The sequence below is a fragment of the Tyto alba genome, unplaced genomic scaffold (genome assembly GCF_018691265.1).
Source record: "Tyto alba isolate M040663 unplaced genomic scaffold, T.alba_DEE_v4.0 Super-Scaffold_6, whole genome shotgun sequence".
NCBI lineage: Eukaryota > Metazoa > Chordata > Aves > Strigiformes > Tytonidae > Tyto > Tyto alba.
In genome coordinates, this window is record NW_024881327.1 from 12,334,343 (window position 1) to 12,359,502 (window position 25,160).

At 36.7% G+C, this 25,160-nt stretch overlaps 1 protein-coding gene across 3 annotated transcripts in view; it reads left to right on the forward strand.

Moving 5' to 3' along the window:
* GRID2 (glutamate ionotropic receptor delta type subunit 2) overlaps nucleotides 1-25,160 on the forward strand; it is a 746,686-nt gene that overhangs the window by 117,547 nt on the left and 603,979 nt on the right. The window contains exon 1 of one of the 3 annotated variants that reach the window (XM_032999396.2): nucleotides 8,387-8,454. The exons of the other annotated variants lie outside the window; for them this stretch is intronic. The gene's annotated coding sequence lies outside the window, so the exon portion shown is untranslated. Of the gene's footprint in view, nucleotides 1-8,386; nucleotides 8,455-25,160 lie in introns of those variants that run through there. 3 annotated transcript variants of the gene reach the window in all.

The following is a 25,160-nucleotide window of genomic DNA, read 5'->3' on the forward strand; positions in this document are numbered from 1 at the left end:
AGGACAGTGTCTGCAAAATTAGTCAAAGTACTTACTCTTACATATTGTGAGATGTTATCAGGTTTCATTAGGTCTTTACCGTTTACATACTCTCAATTTTACTTGTTTTCATGACATTCAATATATTTTTGCATAGCAGTAAGCCTCCTGATAATGAAAAGTTCTGTCAAGATTTTGTGATGGGTTTTCTTATGAACTGTCATACATGCTGCTCCTTAATTGTTTCTGTTTCTCTTCTTAGTTATGATCATGACAATAATATATATATAAAGTAATCATGTCCAGTTTTTCTAGCTGTGCACACAGAGGTGATAACCATGAGCATCTAGTTTTATCTGGCATGCAAGCATTTATACACCTTTGTTAGTTTGTATTCTCTTCACATTTTATGTCCATTTACATGTTAGAATATGGACACGATTAAACATCCAAGCAACAGTGGACCTTCTTAGCGTTGTGACAAAAAAATGTGGAGTGTATCTTTGTTTTTTATCACCCCAAATTAGACAAATTTAGATATGGACCAGCACAAATGTCAGCGTATCGTAGAAAGTTAGAATCTGGTCATGATGAATGCGGCCTGTTTTGTGGTATTATTGAACTCTTGAGAGAGTAAAGTGCTACTTAAGTATCTCTAATTGCTAAGACTTCTGTTTGGATGAAAAGTGCAGTGTGCTTTGAGGCATGGATTGCCTAATATTTGCCATTCTGGATGATGTTTTATGGAGAGGGCTCTAGCAATGCTGCATAACAATATCTCTCTCAGTGCCTAGGCACCGTACACTCAGATGTGTGTTTATCTCCTGCTTTTTCAGCTTCAGGTTTTCAACACTGGAAGATCTGGGGATTTCCCAGTGCAGACCACTCTAAAAAGAGGAAGCAAGTCAAAATTTTGGCCCAGAATCTGGTTTAGTTGAGCCATACAAGATGTTGTCAACAAGCTCTAAGTCCTTAAATTTACTTACAGGTTTCAGTGCAGCAGAAGGAATAGATCTAAGAACTAGAAATAATCTACAAATAGTTTACAGTTCACCGTAGTGTTTTCCCCGTTCTTCTTAATACTACAATCCCTCCAGAGCAAACATAATTTAGTATGTGAGTGATTTCCATTTAGTATTAATTGCTCAGAGGATGGTTGTCCTGATGATACTGTGCTTCGCCTTTTTCTTTATTAACATCCTGAAAAGCTTCTGGTTACTAGATACTTGCCAAATAAATGCACATATTGAATAAGATTGGGGTTTTCTGGTGGGTTTGTTGTTCTGTTTTGGTTTTTTTATTTTGGTGGTTGTTTTTTTTTAATTTTTTAGGACGGTGGGTTTTTTTTAGCTAGTGAAGTTGCCACTTTACAGAGTTTACAGCTTTCAATTAAGATTTTCTTGTATGTTATATTCTGGCCTTGAAGTAAGTCAGTTGCAAAGGGAAGGGAGCCTTTTGTAGGGAAAGGAAATGGAAACTTTTTCAGACTCTTCTTTGAACAAGCGTTATAAAACTGTTAGGGGAACCATCTAATAGAGAAATCTGTCAGAATTAAGATACAGCTTTATAGAATAAGAATCTTGGCTTAAACTTGAGAGCTATTTTCAATCCCCAGGCAAATCAGCTTCCCTTCTCTTTTATTTTATTTTATATTTTAATGGTACCCCTTGGGTTGCATTTCTTAGTAGCACATTCTCTGCAGAGTTGTTTTTTAATGCCAGTGCAAATGCAATGATAAAAAATAGGATGAGGCTCTTTAAAGTAGCAACAATATAGAAGATATATTGGGTATTCTGATTTTTTCTTTTATTCTCTATGTAAATGTTCTTCAGATATTTTTTCTGATTGCTCTCCAGGTGTTCTGGAGAGCCCAGAGGCCTGAGAAATACTACATTTTGGACTAAAGTTAAAAAATGGTCATAACTGTTGCAAAATTAGGTGATAATTTCCTAACATTGGCAGAAACTACAATTAAAAGTATAAAAGGGAAATATATTAATAAATATGGATTTTCATAAGGTCATCTTGAGCGGGAAACCAGAAATTAGAAAGGCCCTTTCATGCAGTCATGTACTAAATCTGAGGAGCTGTGAGGAGCTAGTTCCATTTGGGCAAACAACACTGAAGCAAAATCTCAGTATCTGTACGATTCGTGTCTTGTGCAGCTCACAGTAAATATTTTACTATGCTTTGAAAATATAGAATAAAATGTACCTATTTAAAATCTACAGAGGAATTAATTGTGGCTAAGATAATGATCAATGTTTATTGCTCTATTTTTTATTATCACTAAATTTGTTCAAATTAAATTTTGCTGAAAGTCTTCTCAGATGATTTCCCTAGAGTTTCACATGAAAGTATCTAACATTTTAATAAACTTTTAAGGGAAGAAGTATGTATAAATATTAGTGTTCATTTGGGGAACTGTTGAGAAACTGTTGTCTAAAGGAGTAATATGTTGGGTCACAGACCCTTCCTGTTTCCCAGGCACAGTTGCGTCCATTTCTTCCCTCATTTTTTTTTTTTTTTTTTTTTTCCCCTCCTTACCTATCAAAATCTCATGTCCTCTCCTTTTGCTTCTTGCTGGTCAGGCATAAGGAATGGTTGGGTTCTCTTTTGTAGTATGGAAAACTTGTTAGTGGTTGAAAAGTTTGTGTTGTCTACTCTGTTTCTCTGACTCCAGTCTAATTCTCTGGAGTTTCTTCAGTCCTTTCAAATATCCGGGAACCGAACTAATTAATGAGTTAATTAATCGCTAATTAATGAACTAATTAATCCATTTTTCATAGGGTGACCACCAAGAGTTTAAGCATCTCAGATTATATGTCATTACATAATCTGGTGCAAAACAGCTGACAACTGCTCAGTTTAATGTTATTTTCATTCATAGCTGCTTTGGGCTGAGTGTTGAGACAACAGAGAGATGTCTGAGCTAAAAGTGCAGAGGAATGTTTTCTTGCTTCAGAGCTTTCAAGCATATCCAGGCATGAAACCTCAAAGGAAGTGCTGTGTCTTTCTGATCCAATGATTTCATGTATATTGCATAGTGGGCAAAATGTCTCAGTCAAGCCTCCGCCGTTGGTTAAAGTCTGTTGGAATAGTTGACTGATATATTGCTTGGATCTTTGTTTCCCCTCTCACATAACCAGCCTCCATCCCTGCACTCAGATACAGATTCCACTTATATCAACATATATATGTTGTGGTAATTACTGTTTATGGGAAAAGGTATTTTAAATTTCAAAAATAACATGAGGGCTCATCTAGAACCTGGGGCATTAGTCCAGTAATTAAAAAAAAAAAAAATCCAGACAAATGAGTAAAATATTTCTTGACTTCTTCTACCCTGTGCCATTATCCTTTCAGAACATAAAACCAGACAAGTCAAAGATGAACTTTTCAACATGGTAATACAGATGGCATGACATCTGGAATAGATTTCCAAATACCCCTTCTGAAATATGCACTGGTCACAGTTTCTCCTAGCTGCAAGTAGTTACTGCTCTGAGCTATTTTCCTCTAATTTAAGTACAAGAATGAAGAAAATATGGTTAGCAAATACAGTGAGAAGCATGGGAGGGCGGGAAATAAAGGTTGAAAAAGAACGTGATGAGCTTGATCTGTAACTTTCAAAGTTATAGAAAGTTAACTTTCAGAGAACTATTTTCTTTCTCAAGTATTAGTGGATTTGAGTTTCTCAAAGATATCTTGGTTTCCCTCAAGCAACCAGATTGTAATGCACTCTTTTAGTTTTGTTGTTGCCTATAGCTATCTTGTTTTAATGAACAGTTTGAAATCTTGGAGAGGAGTTGAACAGTTAGGTCTTAGAAGTCTATCAAGTCTACAACTCAGCTGTCAAAGAGTTTTAAAGACAGATCTAGAAGGTGAAACACAGCTGGGAGAGTGAACAGTTAAAAGCGGTCGTCTGCTGCTTTTTTACAGCTATTTGGTTTTAGTTTTCATTATTCTTTTTTAGTAATATAAGTAACTCAGAATTAAATAGAACAGGAGAGAGTCATGAGATTTTGCTAAGTAATTTAACTAAGTTGCTGTAGCATCCTCTTCACAGTCAGAAATACAGCTGAGTTGAGCAGTTCAGGCTCACATTTATATACAGTGTGTTTGACTGTTGACTCTGAAAGTAATTTCTGACAGCCCTAAATATCTTAGTGGAACACAGACATTAGAGCAGACACTACTTTTAACAGCTCATCCTATGAGGCACACAACCTTTGAGTGATGCACGTAGAAGAACACTCAAAGGCTGAGGCAGCTTGGTTTCCTGCCACTCTTTTGAAGGAAAAGTGTGTTACCATGTACTACTGTGACCTTAGGGCTGAACCATTCCACCATTCTGTGATGGTGTTAAGTGTGATCCGAATCCAAAGACTGGTGACAAAAATGGTAAAAAAAAAAAATTTAAGAAATCAGATGGTCGGACTGAGAAAGAGCTGAAAATAACTCGAAACAAAAAGAGGGGAATATAGAATTTTTGTGCTGTTTTGGTTAATTGGTTGTTTTTTGTGATTTTCTTGGGGGGTGTGTGTGTGTTTTTTTGTTTTTGTTTTTTTTTTTTTTTCCTGCTGCTTCTTTATGATGTAGGCCTAGAAGGTTTAGATTATTTTTACATTTTTTTGTTCTTGCTAGTTTATCAGTTCTTTTGCTGGAGATCTTCCCAGTGCTTATAGCTTGTTTGGCCCTTAACCACAAGGATTTCCTTCCAACTGCTTTGCCAGATGTCTGAGTTAAATATGGGTTCACCAACACAGAATATTTAAGAAACCTGAACAAAAGTTACTTTCTTGCTTAAGTCAAATATCACTTCTTCATTGTTCTGAAGACATAATTCTTACAAGATTTCCAGTGCATATTCATCTAAGGAAAAAAATTCCTAAGAATATTTTTTGAGAGACCTTTCTATGTCTTTCCAGAGACACTCATTATTGAGTCACTTTAAAATACAGAAAGATATAAAACATTTGCTACTTCCTACTTGTATGTATCACTCAGATATCCATGTCAAAAAATGGGGAGATCTTTGCCAAGGGATTTCTCGGCTTGAAAGTTACCATCAAGGTTAAACCTGCACTAAGCAGACTTGACCCCAGAGTTCTTAATGATAGGATGGACAAGAATCAGTCATTTTAGTTCATTAAAAGCTTCCTTGTTTTAGTATTTCTTTTCAATCCATATTGGAAGAAAATAATAAATGAAAGGGAAAGCGTTTTGAGGTAACCAGTAGGGAATATCATGTTCACTTCAGATATGAAGGATTCAGCTCCAAATCAGGACTGAATCTTGAGCTCTGTCTCAACGGGTATTTTCATCCTGGGCTTCAGAAGCTTTCTTGACTGTTGTCCAAACAAAGGCATTAAATCTGAAGGACCAGCACTGTTTGGGGAAAACATGTTCTTGAAAAACTTTGAGACACAGCAGAAGAGTACAACAGATACAACTAAGCTAATCAGAACAGGCAATATTATTTGTATGTCATTGCATGTCAAGTATTAAGTCCAGAGAACTGCTGCTTTCAGGTGCTGCATTTAGCAGATTAAATCTGGCTGGTATTTCAAAGCATTTGTTGGGTTTCCAGGTTAGAGTGCGCCCTGGGTCATTAGAAATCACTGAGCACTTGCATCTTGGCTGGCAGCAAGGCAGGGTGCTTTGCTGTCAGACTCTGGATGTTATGCCAGCTCCCTCCTGGTCTCTTGTCATGAAAGAGAACATCTGGGGCATTGAGGTGGGCACACTGCTGGCATAAAGTTTTCGTGGAAGCCAGTCTCCCTTTGGTAGGATCACTGGATCTGCTAGAGGAGGTGTTACTGATGTTCTGGTTTGGATCAAAACAAACTAAATTTTGTCTCCTGGATGTGGAAGCTGCAGGTGCCAGTCACCCTGTATGCCCACCTTCTGTGGCACTCTGCCAGCTACATGAGCTTCACATCAGCCCTGGGATTGTTAAGGGCTTTCTAGTCTGGTCCTCAAAAATTACTGAACACCAGCTTTGTGAAGGTTTCAAATGTTTTTCACGGTCTTCCACAAAATTGTGTTTCCCTGTCCATTCTTCCAAGGAAATACCAGATCATCTCTCAGCTCTGCTGGGATCAGGAAGAATTGAGTTTCAAGACACAGCTCTATGAAGACACTGCTTAATTTATTATGCTGGTATTTTTTGAAAGCTCTCAGAAACATTCTCACTGTTTTTCTCAACCTAAAATTTAGCCTGTCAGTATGGCTGTAGTGAAAATGAATGGAGGAAAAAAAAAAAAAAAAAAGCTACAAACCCAAGCTGAAACATAAGAGAACAAAAAGCCTGTACAGTAGAAAAGCAATGAGCATCTGGATAGAAAACATGAGAGTCCTGTTTGTTTCACACTGACACTTTGAACTACTCCTTGAAGAAAGGTTTAGCAACTGCCAGTGTCATTTGAGTCAGTTTGCTGGCATTTTGCTGGAGGAGCTAAGAAAATGGGATCTCGGTTATAACTCTGACTTTTATTTCCTTCTGTGGTAGTAGAAACAGTATCATCAAGGTCTCTGGTATTTAAGGTTTCCAGCCCCCACCAACAGCACCTTTTTTCCCGCTTAAAAGTTTGGATGTGAACTTTTCAGTTGTCCTTGTTATAATATGCTGGTGCACAACCATGCTAATGATTCTTCAGAAATAAGCAAGTCGCCTCACCTGCAAAGTCCAGTGTACTATATTATAAGATATTTGTTTATTTTTTCCTTAATGGTCTTCCTTATCTTCATGAAACACTGTTGAAATCAGAAAGCCAGCTAAATAGAAAATGTACGTGTGGCTTTGCAGTTTCACTCATGTCAGGAGCAAGCATCATCTTGTCTGGATGAGGAAGCAAGTACAAGGGCCACGGCTTATCACTGAACAGTAGGGAAAAGCATTTTTCTATTCTTAGTCCCCATGGACAGCTTTGGTCTTTTAGCACTCCCATGCTACACAGAGTTCAGCTATCCATTTTTTTACCCTCTTGTTTTTTGCACAAGGTCATCCCACAGAAGACAGCCACAGGGAAAGATTTTACAGCATTCATGCAGAATTAATACCTATTCTATAGAAGAATTTCTATGCAAAAGAGAGCCTAGTTCTAATTTTTTATTTTTATTTTTTATTTTGGGTCATTTATTTCTGGTTAGAAGATAGTGTTCAGTCATCAAGACCAAATTTTGCTTACCATTCAGGCATCAGTCGTTCATCTTGCTGGCTAAGACTGTAAGCCATAGGTCTGAGCTTCGCAGGTGAGAGTTCATTATCATAATATTTACTACCAGTTAGACATGTTAATTACAAAACCATATAAGTTTAGGTCGGATACAGACGTATCTGCTTTATGATGCATATCCTCACACCAAATGAGTTTTCTTTGATTTATGTTAATATAGTTAATAAGATAGGAATTAAATGCATGCAGACTATTGTTTCTATGTTGTTAAGTATTTGTGTTTGGTGTTACAAAACCTCCTGTCATTTAAAGTCTATATTGTTCTTTCTTAGTTCTGTTTTTATCTACATTTCAGGCTTCAGGCAAAAATCACTAGCTAATTCTCAAACTGAGTTGCTCCAATTTCCCTCTCTAACTGATGCATGCAAAACACCCTTTCATCAGATTTCTTTGTGACCCACCCAATCTACCTGACTGTTAACCTGAACGGATGTCCAAAATTTTACCTATTATAGCAGACAGCAATCATCTTTAATCACTTACTGGTGTCAATGATGAGCCATTTTTTTTGAGGAAGAGAGAAAACAGAAGAAGAAATTTGTCTGCTGTTTGCTAGGCTGACTTTAAGATGATCTTTATTATTGGAATTTTCCACCTTTTGAGTTGTTCGTTTGGAGCATATTATCTGGTAGTGCAATAACTTAACAACAAGGTGATAGAGCCAGTTGAAGATTTGGCTTTCTTAAAATGAGATTTCTGTTCCCACCTGAAGACAGTTTTGACAGACAAGCATTCTTAACTTTAAGAAGGGATGTGGTAATATATACTTACAATACAACAGTCATCTCTTGATGCCACATCTATTCTGTTAGTTGGCAAAAACGTAGAGAAAAAGAATCAGAGAGATGAGTGGCTTAGGGTCAAGGTGACCATGGCTGTACATTACCCGAAGCTGTACATGCCCCAGACATAAGTACTTTTCATATTCAATGCAGTTTATAAGGGCTTCTGGTTCTAACACCCCATGGCAGTCAATTAGAAGAGAGCTGACAGCAGGTCTGCTAGTGCATTCAATGAAATAGCTCTTTTTATTCTAGAAAAGGCATGTTTGCCCTCCAGGCCCATCTCTAGAGGTCAGTGTTGCTGTCTATCAGCTGTAATATTAATTGCAGTGTCCATGCAGGGTTGCATTCTTCATCTGTTCTTGGACCAGATGAGTGACAAAAGCATTCAAGAGGTAGAACACTGAGGAGGAACATTTTCTTAGACCTTTAGCAGCTTCGGCAGTGCTCAGGTAAGCTGAGTACCCAAGTTCTTTCTGGTTTATGACTGACAGCATTTTATTTTTTATTCTTTTTTTATTTTTTTTTTTTTTTAATATGATAAGAGACTAAAATTCTGGCATTGGCTTGCTGGTGAAGTGAATGTAGGAGTATTTCTAGGGAGAAGTCTGTTCATGATTCGGGTAACCCAACCATAGCCATTCTTAAATTGTTTTTATGTTACGGTGAGGATTTACACATTCATCTAGGTTGTAGGCTGAGAGAAGATATATCCTCATAACTCTTTAAACTGAATTCTCTAAGTCTTTTACTGAAAGGTTTTTCTTTAAAACCTTTTTATTAATATATACCTTTTGAGGAGCTAATTGTATCTGAGTGAATCCTTCAGTTTTCCCCTCCTAGGGTTTGCATGCATTCTGCAATGCAGAAAGGGATATTAGCTGAGTTTTATGCTGGTTATTTTGTGTTTGGCAGGTAGCAGGTGTTTGCTTCACTCCTGTCTCAGTTATATTTTAATGAGAAAGACACACGCCACAGCAGCACAGTTAGCTGGAGAATAAAGACCTTTTTACTTCATTAATAAAGCATATGAGAGAAAACTGAAGCATTATGAATTTTTTCATGCTGTAATCTGTTGGCAAACCTCTTCTTTATCAGTAGGTGAGCTGTCCTGAAATGCTGATGGGTTAGTTAACATCAGGATGAGAAGTGCAGGTCTGCTGGCTACACTTTTCCTTTTTTTTTTTTTTTTAGGGTTATGTTATTCCTTCAAATAGAAGCTGAAATCTTGTAGGGTTATATATCATAAATGAGGTGCTCAGTTCATTGTAAGCGAGTGAAGAGAACTTGATATTTTGGAAACATTCTGCAGGAAGAGGTAGACATAAGTTATGTGTGGTTGAAGAACAGCAAAATAAGGTTGTGTATTATTTTTAGTTTATTATACAGAAACAGTATAAGCAATTGAATTCAAAGGACAGATCTTTACCTACTCTTCCCTCCCTGTGATGATAAAAGAAATGCCACCAGGGCTTCATAAATCATGTTATGTCCCTCAAAATTTGACCACAATTAGGCCTGAATAAATTACATCAATCTGTGCGGTTCATTTTTATTTGGATTAAAATAAACCATCAACAACATATTCCAGGTGATCACACAGGTTATGATTTAAGATCCTTGAGTACTTAGATAGCTCGGCAGTAAACTAACTATGTGTGACTATATTTTATTTTTTTTATACTGTTAAAATGTCAATGGAGGATTATATAATCTGGTAAAATTATCTTCTCTGAAACTTGTGAAAAAACACTTTCTACTATGTGTCAAGGCTTGTCCTGTCTTGGACATAAATTATGCAGGTTGCTGGTCCAATGAAAGTAGCATTATGGAAGCATCTACCATTTCTCTTCATGGGGGCTGACTGACATTGAATGTCTGATTACTTGTGCTCTGTTTTTGTCTTTTTTTTTTTTTTTTTTTTTCCTTCGATTCCCCTTTTAACCTTACTGTGACATTAATTTACAATGTAATTCTTTCTTTGTGCCTTTATGAAATGTGTTTATAAGCACTGGTGGAATGTAGTACTTTAAAGGGATGTTGACAATTTAAAATCTTGTCATTTTCAAAAAGATAGATTTCACAGTGATTTCAGAAATGGCATCTGATTCTGGATCACCTTGCCAATTTTGTTGTGTTCTTATAAATGCCAATTTCATGTGTTTTATCTCCCTTGCTGTGTTGTTTAAAATAGCAATATACCGATGAAATTAAAAGCTGACTTTCTAACTATAGAGAGGTGTGACAATTACTGTATAAGAAACTATATGTGTAATTCATAAAGTTCAGATAAGGAATAAAAGGCAATGTGATATTTTTTTTCTCACCCCCATCAGTATTTTTGGATATATTTAATGTTGTGTGCTTGTAACACTGATAAAGTGGCACTCACCTATTCAAATGAACGTCAACCTTTTTTAACTGAAGAAAATCCATTCCATACAGTGTGTTTGTAAATGAGAAACTGCAACTAAAGGTTAATACATCTTCAAACTGTAATAATGTTCCTTGGACTGGTCATCTGAAAAGAGAGAACTGTTGGCCCCTCTGTCTGGAAACATGAACCTTGATTTCATGAGTTAGAGGGCAAGCCCAGTAATTTAGACTGCAGTTTCAGAATCGTAAAATGTCTTTGGAATTTACTGAGTAGAGGATGGTGTGCAGTGTCAGCTGAAGTTGTACTTGTTCACCTTAATGCAGTAGCCTTGCAAGTCTCAGTCTGACTGTGTTTGGTACAAAGAGAAAATAGTTTTGCAACAAGGGCAGAAAGATATTTCTAATGTGGAGCAATTCACAGTCTGAGTTACAAAATCAGAGTTACCATTTTCTACAGAAACTGCCAATTGCAAGATGTTTCAGTTCTGATAAGAAACTGATAGTGATGAAAACTGTGTAGAAGACGGGCAGGTTTCCAACAAAAACCTTCCTACTGGAGAGGAGATACCTCCAGTAACTCCAGGAAACTTGCCTAGTTCCTTGCTAATTCTTTTTCTGCATACTTGGCAACTGGCCTAAATGATTGCAGAGTTTGTTCTCTGTCACCATCCAAATCCATTGTGGCCAATATCCTTCACTGGTATGTTCCTCTAATCTATGAGCCCTTTTCTGGAACTGACGGGTGTCTACTTTTCATTGCCTTGGCCTCATTCCTTTGAGTGGAGAAACCTTGCTTCCAGTTCCTAGAAGACCCCTCCATGCCCTTACTGTTACAGAGCACAGATCTTGAAGTTGTTAGGCTCAGTGTTTCTCAGACAAGAAAAAAGTTTCCCAAAGGTGCCAGAGCTCTCTAGTCTTTATGTTCAGTAAGATTTTTACCCGTCTTCCCATCTGAAGACCTTCCAGTTTGTTTCAGACCTATTGCATTTCCCCTGTAAGACAAAGTAAATTTTTAAGAGGTGCTCGAAGTGGTCTTAGTACTGCCACACCTACTCTGAACAGTGATGTAAAAAGGATAAAAACAAAACCCCAAAAGAATCTATCCCTGTGGCAGTGTTCTCCAGAATCTGTTGCTGAAGACTTGACTTAGGGGAATCAAGGCATCAGTGAGCTAGCTCTTCTGCAGAACAGAAATACATCTCTTGTAGCTGCTCAGTTTTGGCTGGAAATGGAGTTAAGGTGAATCAATGCAAGAGGAGAGTGAAAAATGAGCCTAAATCAAATGAAAGAGATGGAATTTCTGTAGTTCAGTCCTTACTGGAAGATAGCCGTGTAGAGGAAGAAATTTTCTTAAAATTATACTCTGGAAGAAATATTTCACACTAGAATCACTTATGTTGATCTTCACTTCCTTGAGCATGCCAGCTCAGAGGAGCCTTTGACAAAGAGACTGTTTAGCATGCAGTATTGATCTGATGGTTAGCAGTGCTGAGTACCCAGAATATCCCACAAAAAGGTGAATGGAGGACATCTCAAATGCCTTCTAAAAACACTGCTAGCGTACAAGTGTATGCCTCACTTTAGAAATCAGAGCAATACTGATTTTACTAAGACTATGACATGAAGTTAAGTACATGTTATCCTTCCTTATTAGGGAATAAAATGCGGAGTCTGTGTTCACACCTGTAAGACATGGGGCAGAGCAAGGGAGGTGTTTTAGGTTCCAAGTATGAGGGATTTCAGAGAACATAAATTAAAATGTTTGCAGATGAAGGCATTTTATAAGGAAAACCGGTGAGAGTGTCCAGACAGCATGGTGCGGTGCTCCAGAGATCATTTGCTATCGAAATGAGGTAATTTGAATACTAGATGTATTGCACCTGTTTTAATATTTCATTAGGGTTAATCTGGCTGGGGACGTATATACCTTAATGTAGAACTCTGTACTGAGGCACTAGGCTGACTCACTTGCTGTTACTTTCCATCTGTGTCAGTATGTTATCAGCAGACCAGAAGACTCTAGGTTCTTGATTGCAAAGGCTAGTGTTACTAGGCTTTCAGTAAAGTTAGTAGCTACTGAGTTAGAGAGGAATCTAAAAGCTTGTCTTCAAAGGCAAGCTCACTTTTGCGAGGTTAATGGTACCTTATATATCTCTATGTCTTTTTCAACAAAACCATTTGTTCCCAAGTGAGTGGAGGTAAAATTCTTGCACTGCAGGGTGTCTAAGCTGATGACATAAATTCTATTAGAGCAGCATGCCCCCAGGAGGAAATAAATATATGAATTTTGAATCTCTTTTGTCTGCTCGAGGGGTGGGTTTGGAAGTGGTAAAGATCTGTTCTGTTGTTACTTTGATTATGTAGACACCAGAGAATGAAACTTTGCATAAACTTGGGCTGAAGAATTTCCGCTTGGAATCAGTGTTTGTAAAGCATTGCCAAAATACTGCTTCTTGGTAACCAGAAATAGCAGTGAGTACTAATCTTTAATGGATAAAGAAAAGTGACTGAGTAATTTTCTAATGAGAGCAACAGAATATTGTTTGGAGTCTGAAAGCTTTTCAGAAGGTTGTGAAATCGTGCCTGATGGGCAGGCTTCAGTGGTAGGTGAGCACTTTGGGCAATTTTGTCAGCTGTTTGCTGTGTGCTGTTCTTTCCCATGTTAACTTCATTAATGTCTGACACATCGAGGAGAATTACATTGACCGATCTGCAGTAACAGCCGGATTCAATGCCCGGTGAAGCTAATGGATGTCTTTTCACAGGCATAAGTTGATTTTTAGATTCCAGATGCTCTTCATTGAATATTGTAATTAGCAACATTGTTCTCAGAAAAGAGAAATGACATCTCTGAAATAACAGCATATCTGCAAAATGATAGAATTTTTTGCTGTTGCACTGGGACTGTTTGATTTCAGTCTTAATGTAGTATTTCTGTTTAAATTAAATAAAGCCAGACTAAGTCAAATCATGTAAAATGTTATTTTGAAGTTCTAGAATAAGTAAAAATGTATACCCCACTTTACTAATTCTTTATATAAAAATCTTTACAACTTATTTCATTATTAATACCTAATATTGGAATCGTTGAACTAACCTGTAACATCAGATTAGCAATGCTGCAGGATGTCATAACAGTAATTATTACTGGTAAAAATCTCCTGATAAAATGGCAAGTATGCAATTACTAGAAGTTCATATATGCGGCAAGTCTACCCTAGTGCATGTCTGAAAAAGAAAACTGATAACTGCTAAGTTTTTATGATTTTAGCTATTGGGTGATAAGAGCAAGCAAATGCTCCAGAGAGCAATCCAGGCTAAGGTTTCCTGACTTTCTGAATTCTCACTTTGGTAGATTAATTTGCATTAATGTGGACATTTACTGATTTTCTTTGAGTTGCTAGACAAATCTGAGGTCAAGCCAAATTCCACCTTAGCGCTCCAATGGTGATGAATGATACTTAGCCCAAAACAGTGTACTATCAAAAGATTGCACAGTTATTCATGTACTTATTTTCATACAATTTCTGTGTGATTGGAAAGCGACTATTATCAGAAGCCTTTGGAAAAATGTTATTTTTTTCCTTCAAAATACGGGGTCAAAATATAAACGATGACCTATTCTGCTCTTATTCCCATTTGCAAGCAGCCAGTAATTTAAATATGTTGGTTTAAATCTGATGTAGGCTTCTGAATTGAGTTGATTAATAAAAATAGAGTTTTCTCTTAGCACTTATGCTCCTTTCTTTAAACCGTCATTTACTTCTCCACCCACCTATTTGTCTTTAGGTTGCAAGAAAGTGAATGTACAAGGAGCACATCAGTTAGGGTTTGTCATGGAAAACAGATAGATGTATACTGCAGCTGAAAACCAGAGAAACTGTAGTCAAAATTTCTTCTAAATACCTTTGTTTTGAAGAAGACACTCTAAATGTGTAACTGAGAGTAAAAGTTTGGGATGGAAAATAGAAACCATATAGAAGTGATTAGACTTGTTACCTTTTCCTATTTAATTTGTAAGCATTATATTTATATTCTAAATACACACTGAGACTTAGAGGTATGGTTGAAAAACATGTTCCAGAGAGAGACTGCAAGGGAATGCAAGAGCTTAGTGGATGACGTTAGGAATAGATTGGAGATAGTGTGGTAAATGGAGCAGGGAAAAAAAATGGAGCTGAGGCTGAAATGGAAAAAGAGGAGGTGAGAAGAGAGAGTGTAAAAAAGGATCCAGGCGTTGGTGAACAGAACTCTGAAAACCAAGATTAAAGAAGGAATTGAGACTTTTAAAGAGGACCCACACTTGATGGTGTTTTAGGCTGAGGTCACATAACAAGTTTCTTTCAGGGACATTTCCCATAGGATGAAAACAATATTATTTGGTAATCAAGCCTATTACCCAGTTAGCAAGTTAAAGTTGAAGCATGTGGATGTGAAAAATGGCCAAGGGGAATTTGTTCTTTTGTTTCCAAACTCTGCAGATGGTGCACCCCAGAAATGTCAGGATATTTTGCTCAATAATCCCTTAAAAATACATGGAGTTCTTGTTGTTTGTTGACTTTGTTTTCTTGTTTTGTTTTGTTTTTTTTTTTTTTGTTTTTTTTTTTTTTTTTTTTAAATCATTTGCACTGGGTCATGATCAGTGCGGAATGCACTATCTGGTCTTTTAATACCACCCAAAACAATTGTTAAAGAACACAACCTTGGAAAGCCATTTAATTTTTCCCTATTTCTTCATAGATTTATAGAATTTGAAGCAAAATGAGACTAGTACATAATCTAGCCAATCCTTCATACTTGAGTGGTGTCATCAGAAGGTCGTGATGTCAGCATAAGGTTGGGAAGCAGTAGTGACATTTAAAAATCTCTCCATGACTAACCTGCTCATTAGGGCTAGCCTGTTAAGTCCTGGAACCTTAAGTGAACATCTCCTTCCCTCCCTCCTCCTAGGAGGAGCTACACTGTTTATTCAAATTCTGAATGTCACTTTCAGGATATCTTGCAGCTTAGAAAATATTCTTTTTTTGCAGGTGCCCAAGCTTTCCTGAAACAGATGGATAAGCCTCTGGTTTTTTTCATCCTACTCTCCCTAACATAATTTATTTCTCATTTAATTCCCTGTCATTGCAATAACCTAGGGGTCCTTAGAAGCCTGTCTTTTCCTTCCTGAAGCTTGAGGGTTAAAAAGAGTAGTGTGATGCAATCTGTGTGATTGATAAAGAATAGATATCTTAGTCTTTCCTGTTTGGTCTAGCAAGGTGACTTTATGCCATCCATCGCTTTGACAGCCTTTCCCTGTAGGTGGTAATTTCAGTCCCCTTCAAATGCACGTAGGCCAGAACCCTGGAAACTTATCTTTTTATCATCTTTTGATTTCATTCACAGTGGCTGTGGTATAAACATCTCTTTAGGCAGTTCCTTTACTTGGCCACAGGGAAGGCAAGAGATGGCGTTCCCTATGCTGACAAATGTCTTGCTGTCCCAAGGGGAAACCTGAAAGGAACGAGTGTGCAGTGTGCGTGGGTTTTATTGTTGTTCTTCAAGCTCAAGGCTAGTTGCCAGTTTAATCTGTTTTGAAAATGAAACAAAACTAAAGCTGCCTTCTGGCTTGTCATTGACTGTTAAAGTCCTGCAAGTTGCTGTCCTTCCTTCAGAAGTTCTGAGCTTGAGTCTACATTAGGCCTCATGCTTTTTGAGGAATGGTTCGCCCACATGTTCATCTACCAGTAGAAAAAAACATGTGAATAAGGTCCAGACCTTACTGAATTCCTGGACAGTGTTTTTTCAGGAAATGTGTCTGTTTGTAACACTACAGGTAAAATATCTTCCTAGAGGATAACACTTTTTTTTTTTTTTCTTGCTTTCACTTCATCATTTATAAATCTCTTCACAAGATAAAAGAGTTTTCATTAATATTTACTAAGATTAATTTTTTTTCATTTTATTTTGGCTTAAAAAATTATTTCTTCACCTAGATATGAAAAAAAAAAACACTATAGAAAAACTGTAGTTTTTCATTAAAAGTAGTAGAATGGAAATTGTCTCTGATACCTGTAGTGCATTCATACTTTGCCCATGTGTGAATCCCAATTTGCATGTCGCACGTTGAGGTTTCTAACTCAAAAAGACCTCCTTCTGCCCACAAACACAGAGCTGGCTTAGGCTGAGCTCTTGATCAAATGTCTGGTCAGGTTGCCTATCTTTAAAAAGAGCGTGATTAAATTTTGGGAGACTGATCCCTTCAGGACATAGTCATTATAAAGTGGTAATAATAGATGCATGCCTATATGTATACATGTGCAGGTATGTGTATGGCAGCACATGCATACATTGGAGAGTTGTGTCCCCACAGCCAGCACCTCCTTGTAGTGAGGAGGGAACACAGTGAGTTTCCCCAAGAGATTGGTTTAATTTCAAAAGAGGAAAAACACTTCCTGTTTCCCAAGGGGCTATTTTTGGAGCCCTTTTGAAAAAAAAAAAAAAATTAAATTAAGCGTGCATGTGTTTCTTTAAAAGAGTGGCTCCTGCAGATGCAGGATGGTTCACAGCATATTCTTCTTGAATCCAACGGGATGAGTATAAGTTGCCAACAACAGCAACAAAAGATGGTGGGGGGGGAGGCCGAGGGAGAAACAGAAAATGTGTTGACAGTGGATCTGACCGACACAGCCCAAAACAATAGGATGCATGTTTAGCATGACTGGCTCTATTCATTCTCCTGTCAGCACTTGGCGTGCCTGCCTCTCAAAGGCAGCAAAGCTGCAGGAAGTGTCTCTTCCTCACACAATATATAGAGAAATTTCCTTGACACGATATTCTTCAGCTGTGAATGGATGGTCCTGGTGGGTTTTTGATTAGTGAGCAGCTTTAAAAGATCTGGTAACTTAATAATAAAGATGCTGAAGAATAATATGCGTGCATGAGAAAGGCCTATTATATAAATCAGCCTAGTAAATGTTGACTGGGTAAGCTTTTCTCTTGTGCTACACAGTACAGTATTTGAGTCTGTGGAAATGTGTAGGAAAAACTGTTTGCACCCTATAAATGCTGTTTTTCTGGTTCAGATTACCTCAACTCCATTGCATCCTAGGGTAGGACATGATCAGCTGCTCTTTGAGAATGTGTTTACCATGCAGCCCATGCCACATTTTCCTTTAAGTACAACCTCAGGCCACTATTTAATCACCTGCCAAGCCCTTTAATTTGGCAAGAGACATGCTTGAAAATGACATGTAAAAAGTGAACCTCCAATTACTCTATATTTTCAGTACTTTAGCTCAGTACTTCACTTGCACAATAGCATTCTGTTGCAAAACAACTGTGGCCACTTCAGGTTGCCTGGATAATGCCTCCAACCCCACTGCAAATCCATGGGAAGTAATGCAAAGCTAGAAAGTCTTTTTTAGTAACTTGATTGTCATTTCTGCCTCTTTTTTTTGAAAAAAAAATCTCATCTGCAGCTTCCAGAGCTGCTCTTTTCACACTGACTCCTGTTTGTAGGATTTGCAATTAAAAAAGCAAATATATTCAATATATATTCAAATATATATATAAATTTATATTCAAATATATTCAGTTCATTTATAGTGTAACTTAAATTGATGGACGTATGAGGATTCCTGATGAAGGGTTCCAGTCTGTATGTTCTGCTGATTTGTTGCTCCCTGGAGTAAGAGCTAAGCTCTTAGCATTGGTTTCTTAAGGTTGATAAAAACCTTTCTGTATGTTTAATTTCCTTGCCCTACCAGCACTGAGTCTCCAGTTCTTGGTGAGAATCTGGTTTTGAATGGTTTTGTTTTAAAGATAATGATATGTACTCGAGCCATATGGAGGTATCGAGCAGTCGTATGCACGTAGATAATTACTAAAGAATATGGGCCAAGTGTCAAGCTTTTCCTGAAACCCACAGAGTTGTTCAGGTTTCTCAGGAAATGTGTCACAATTAATGTTTCTGAAAATTAGTTTGAGTTTCTCAAACAAGAACTTGATTATATCCGTACCAAGACTGTTTCAGTATATGAACAGTGTAAGTAGCTGAAAGGCAAGTTAACCTCTTCAGTGATTATCATGATTGCTTTCCTGCTTGCTGCATAAAAATCCTCTTTTCACAGGCTGTCTTTTTATTGAAATGGTGATAAATATTTTTTTAAAAAACGCAGATACTATTTCCAGTATCTGAGGGTAACCTGGCACTTACATGTTTTGCAGTAGAGCCACCACACACTCGTTCAAACTTGGTTCTACTCCCCTTTACTTTCAGAAGACGACACCAAGATTTTGATATGGTTGCAAAAAACTGAATATAGTATTTGATAGGTGAAAATGCTGTAAAAAGCATCCCAGGAGATACTGAATTGTATTTTCAAAAGCAGATTTATTTATTACTTAAACAAGAGTAGACTTGCGGATTATAATTTTTTCTTCAAATGTTTTTGGAAACACACTACAAAAGAAAGATACTGTTGATGACAGGTGCATGGATAGCTGTTTACTGCTGGATTCTTAGAAAATATTATCTTGTTACAGGAGTTTATTAGAAAATATTTTCCCTTTTGCATTTAAGCAGTGATTATTGCTGCTCAGTCACTCTTAATCATTATCTAATGATCTTATTGTACATAAATTTTTCCATTTCTTACTATGAATTCAGGAATTATTGTTGTTCCTGAAATTTTCTCTAATTCTTCTGCATATTTCTGAGAAAAAAGTAACCTAACATAAAAAGAACAAGTGCAAAAAAGGCAGGTAATATGCAAATCTATATTTGTAGTATGATAAATGGACTCAGAGTCGTATTGAAGAGGAAGCTGGAAAATTTTATTTGTGGAAATTTAGGTGAAAATTATAAGGTTTTATAATGACTCAGTAGCATAAGTGTTTACCTAAAGGGAACAGAACTGACCCCTCAAGCTTTTTTTTTTTTGTTTTTTTTCCCCTCCCCAAGATTTGCTGCTTTTTTACTTTTGTGGCCTTATACTTTGGTGTTACAAACATCTCTGAAAAATTAAGCTCGAGGCTTGAACTTATATATAACGGACTATATATGCTAACACTGAAGAATAGTAATGGAATAGTTAGTCTCCATTAGCTTTATCGTTCTTATATGTTCCAGGCAAGTGCTTATAAACCCCAAATTACTTCTACCTGACCAATTTTTATTACACTTTTAGAAGGCTCTGTCTTGACTTTGAAAATGTGATGTGCCATTTCTCTTTGGGGAAACATATACTTTTGCTTCTTCACTTTCTTTAAGAGAGTGCATATGCATGAGTATGCACAGATGATAATTCTATACAGTGTTCCCCTTCTGTAAGTTTATCTATGTGTTCTCATTTTTTAATCAAAGTTTCCATAAATTTCATATTGCAGGGTGGTTTATTGCAGACTGTAAATAAAACAATGTGACCTTTTAGATTGATGTTTTTATTTATATATCCTGCATAGATAGGAAAGGGAACTTCCTTTAAAGAAGTATTGAGGGATTTTTTTAAGTAATTAGAGAAGCAATATATGGTAAGTCATTCATCTTCAAGCCTGAATAATAGTTTTCTACCCAATTTCTGCACATACATATTCAGACACAGAGAAATAAGATAAGCAGAAATAGAGACTAAAACAGAGACTACTTATTCTGGGGATAGGTAATTATTCCAAAGCCAGTTTATAGGAGGTGGAACAGCCAGCTTTATGTATTCAACAGGGTAGAAAGTTACCCAGGCATCAAACTTGTATCAGCTGCTGGGAGTTAGATCAGAAGAAACATTTGTGGTCTGCATGTGTGTGTTGTGGTTATGTTTATTCTGAGATGACCAAAAAGGAAAGCTGAAACTTCAGCCAGAATATGTCTTGGTTTCTGTAAGCATAGCTGATGACGAAGGTGTGCTTTTAAATCTGTCTCTTTCCCAAGTTGTGGGAAGCAGAGAAATACAGCGTGAAGGTCCTTTGGGAATTACAGCCTGGAATCTCCACAGAAGTCAGATGCATGAACTCCCTTGACTATGAAACACGGTGGAATGTGGCGGGGTCCTGCATTTTCCTCTTGTATGCTAGGATGTTATCGAAGAACTTGTAAAAAGTGCTCAAGATCTCTGCACAGTTTTATTCCATCTCAGGAATTTAAACTATGTCCCATGAAAATGTCCCAGCCACCATCACAGTGTCCTGGTACTCTGCAGCAGATGTGTTTGCAGCACTGATGAAGATGTTCTGCTGTACAGAAAATCATTGAAAGTTTATTGATGCAAAGCCCATGGAAGTGAAGGAGGGATGGGAAGAAAAATGTGTGAAGACTCTGTAGGGTAATGACACAACTGGCAGGGCTCTGCATTTTTTTTCCTCTTCAGTCTCTGGTGTCAATTTTACTTCATGCTTCAGAGTCTTGTTTTGGCATTCTATTTCTAAGACCAAAGAGGAAAATTATGTTATCTTTATGTGGTGAAGAAAAGGAAAAAAAAAAAAGATAAAAGTGGAAATGCTTATGTTTGAATGGTGTGTAAGATACTTTGCGAGACTTATTTTTTTTCAAGCTGTAAAAGGAGCCATCAGGAAATGTTACACTGGGATGAGTAGAGACTGAAAGAGTAATACTGAAGGGAAAACCTCTCCAATCCAAGAATCAGGAAGAAACATTTTGCTTGTCCTGTAAATCCAATGAATATTTTTTTTTCCTGTAGAGTATTAGCTATTTTTGAATCCTGATATTTTACTTTTTTTTTTTTTTTTTTTTCCCCCGAGGAAGGAAGCTGAATTTTGCTTATGACACTGTGGATTGCAACCTACAATTTCATTTTAGAACTGCATATTTGAGTACAGGCTCACATTGCATTGTATCTGGAACACAGGATATAGAAGAGGACATCTGGATGTTAATACTTGTAGCCTCATTTCTTCAGTAAATATTCCTCTTCATTAAGGGCCAGTTTAGTACACATACTCTGTTGTTACATAGCATGTACATAGCTCTCCAATCCTGGGCAGTATAGGTTTCTTCTTCAGGAATTTTATCTTACAGTAAGCTTCACTTCATTACAAACAGTAAATGAATGTACAATGATGATCTAGGATGGGAAAGCATGACTTCAGAAAAGAAATACCCACTTCTAAAAATGAGGGATTTGGAGTCAAGCCTGCAGCTGTGATCTAATTCCTATAGATGCCTTTTCCTTTACTATTAGATATAGGATGTTTAGGTGTTCTCTTTTTGCTTGGAAAAAGGCCAGCAAGAGAAATATATATAAAAATAAAAACCTCTAAGAAACCAGTTGTGTTTGGAACAGTCTGCTGAGGAATCCCTGTAGCAGTTCTAAATTTTTCAGGGTTTTTACTAACCTCTAGTGAGAAAATCAAGTAGCAGGAGTTGTGAGCGCAAGAAGCATTTATGTTAGGTTGAATTCTGGCATAATCTTGTAATTTGGCAAACTAATTCAACATTCTCCTCGATAAAATGTGCCACAATATACATAAGGTATTCTGTATTAATTGGTAATAATACAGTAATAATTAATTGGAATTATGCGGTAATAATTAAGTTATACAATAATAATGAGATTCAAAACCTGTAGACAAATTTTAAAGCTTTGTGTTTAATTGTGGGACAGCCTTGTATGCAAAGTCAGTGCGAGCTAGGTTTACTCATCATTTCCTAAGCCATAAGGAGACTTGATTAAGGCAGAAGTAACTGGAAAATGGAGCTAAATGTATCCATTGAAGTGTTTCAGTGCAAAGGAGGGCAGAATTTGGATTCTAAGGTTGAATGTAACATGTATCCTTCTGCTTTGTAAAACAGTTTCACAATTTCCTTTAATGATAGTATTTCCTATGTGCAGTGATTACTGGGGTTGTCTTCTCAAAGTTGTAGTAGCGGTTTATAAAAAATGTCTTCTCTTAAATCAGTGAGCTGGGAGAGCTGTTTATACTAAAAGTGACTACAAGAATAGTACAAAGGTTATACTTCTCACATGGGTTTCCCTGTGCATTTATCACTTGGGTACTTACCAAATGTGACAGAAAATAAAATGCACATTGTTTACAGGTACTGTTCTGCTGACTCAAAGAAAACAAAACCTTGATCTGTTCCCAGGATGTTGATAACGGGAACTGTTTTAGGTTATAGTAGTGCTTTGCTAAAAAGAAAATCTATTTTTTTATGATATTGGGGGTTTTGCTTGTTCCTTTTTATCACTTTTGTAATTTAATAAGAAAATTTTCTCAGAATTGTCTGCTGGCTACAAATAGCTGCTGTCAAAGTGCTTCTCACTTCGTCTCCTCACAAACTTGAACTGATCAGTAGAGATCATGCAGTAATAACAATTTTTATTCCTTCACAAATATTACTTCTGGAATTTTTAAAAATTCATTTTCCAGTCTCTACACCGCATGTTTAAATTTGAATATGGTTAATGACACAATATTTTTTCTTGTCTTTCCTGTATAATTTTAACTTTTATTTTCTTTATTTACTTTCTGGCTTGCATTTTTTTTTTCTTATTTCAGTTAGATGTTAAAGTTTAAAAGAAGTCTTTGCCTAAGTTAATGGATATCAAGTCTATTGAAATTCAGAATAATTTTCAAGACATTATACACAAGATTTTTGTCACCTTAAATTTACAGCCACTTCACTTAAAAAACCTCAACCAAACCAAAAAAGAAAACCAAGAAAACAAACCAAAACCAAACCCCACAACCTCTCCTCCTAACCCTCTCCAAACAAATAAAAACCCAAATGTCTTTTCCTACGAAATTTTCAGATAAAGTGGGATCTATAATAATAGCATACTTACTGTTATTTTAATATCAGTGTTCCAAGATTATATGTGTTAAGTGATAGAAGTAAAGACAGGTACTTTGAATAATCAGGTTTTTATTAGATTCTTCTAATTTTGACAGGTGGCTAATTACTGAGTGTCTGAGCAAGTCATTGCACATCTGCTTAATATTCCTTAATCCCTAAAACAGGAATATAATTATTCTCTTGCATATGGCTTTTTATAAGTGATTCTTGACAGGAGATAACTTAAACCTAAAGCACGGTTCCAGATTTCATTAAAAAAATCAAAAACCAGGCTAGTTTCTCAAAAATATTTGTTAACTTGTGGTGATTTGAGTTTATAGCATTTGTGGACCTGGAGCTGGAGGTTGACATTTTGTTTTATTTATTTCTTCTATGGTTGTTTCATTCAGTGCTGGAGCAGTAGGTTCTCAGCCTCAGGTTTGCAACTAGCCTATGGTGTAGTACTACCTACCTTAGGAAGTCTTCCACAAATGTGGGAAAGAGGAAGGGAATATTTGGATTGAAAGAGGTGTCTGTCACATTCACAGTTTATGGAAATAGCTCAGCCCCTGCCTCACTTTTACCTTTTAATTTTGCCTTCTAAGAGCACAAAAATAATAGAAGCCAATGGAAGAAACAGCTGCTCTTCATTCCTTACACAGTTTCTGTCTTAAAATCAGAAATTATGCCTTGATTTTTTTTAAAAAATATATATTTTTACAGACATATATTGCACCCTGGAAACTACTTTTTAGCAGAACTTGACTACATTTAATTGAGTTGCAGTGAGGCTTTGGGAAATGTAAATTCACAGGCATTTCATATGACAGCGTTATAATTTTCAAAGAGCATTACATTGCTGAAGAACTGTAGAGTTATTAAAAACAAAGCGTGAAGTCAGATTGCAGCAGTGAATTGAAGGAATTTAAAACAGGCCTTTTTGGTCATAGTTGGTGTGTCTCATGTCGAATGACATTAAGCTTTCCTTATTCTCCACTTCTTTTGAATTTTGCAAAATCGAGGCATCATTACCAGAATTTATTGGGTGAAATTTTTGAAATGAGTTTAACTCAACTTATCAGTCAGTTATATTCTGAGAGTCTACTTTTTTATATACACATGTAAATTATGAGTTGTCAAAGTAGAAATGATTCTCTCTAACATGAGTAAGAACTACAAAGATGATATGGCACTATCTTCTATAAAAACTGACAAGGAATTTAAGTATTCAACATCCATGATCACGGAGTCACTTTGAGCCCATAGCCCTGAGTATTTGGAGAGCAAATTTTGGAGCAGCTTGGGTTGTCCTTTTACCAAAATTATAAAATACAAAGTTTATGGCTAAGGGGAATAACATTTGTTAGGCAAAATCTGTATTTGGAAGTAAATAAGAAACACATTAGTAGAAACAGGGTCATTTGTACCCTTTTTGGAAAATGGCTTAGGGCATTTCTGTATGTATTTTTTGTGTTGCAATTGGAAGCCAATTGCTTCCAGATTTGTTACTCTCTGTGTGACATAAGCGTGAAAGAGGTTACATATGTTAATTTTCAACAGGAATGTAAACTCTACAGGATGGTCCTGCCTTGGCAAAAATATGGGCTAGATGACTATGAGACTAATTTGTTTTGTTTCTCCCATTACCACTCAAAGAGTGTGTAAATTTGCTGAATGCCTCTACTCTAGCAGAATGAAAACCTGGTCTAAAGGGTAGAAAAGTTGTTTCAGGGAAAGGTTAATTTTGGAGGCAGCCTTTGCATTTTTACTCAGGCACATAAAACAGTTTTTCACTGTTGCTTTCCTCCCTGTTGTTACTTAATTCTTGACTGTGTCATTCCTAACACTACATGTGGTATCAGATAGATTTTTAAAAGCAATGTGTTTAAGAAGAATCTGTCTGTACTACTCTATGATACCCAGAGCAGCTGTGGCTGCCCCCTCCCTGGAAGGGTTCCAGGCCAGGTTGGACGGGGCTGGGAGCACCCTGGGCTGGGGGAAGGGGGCCCTGCC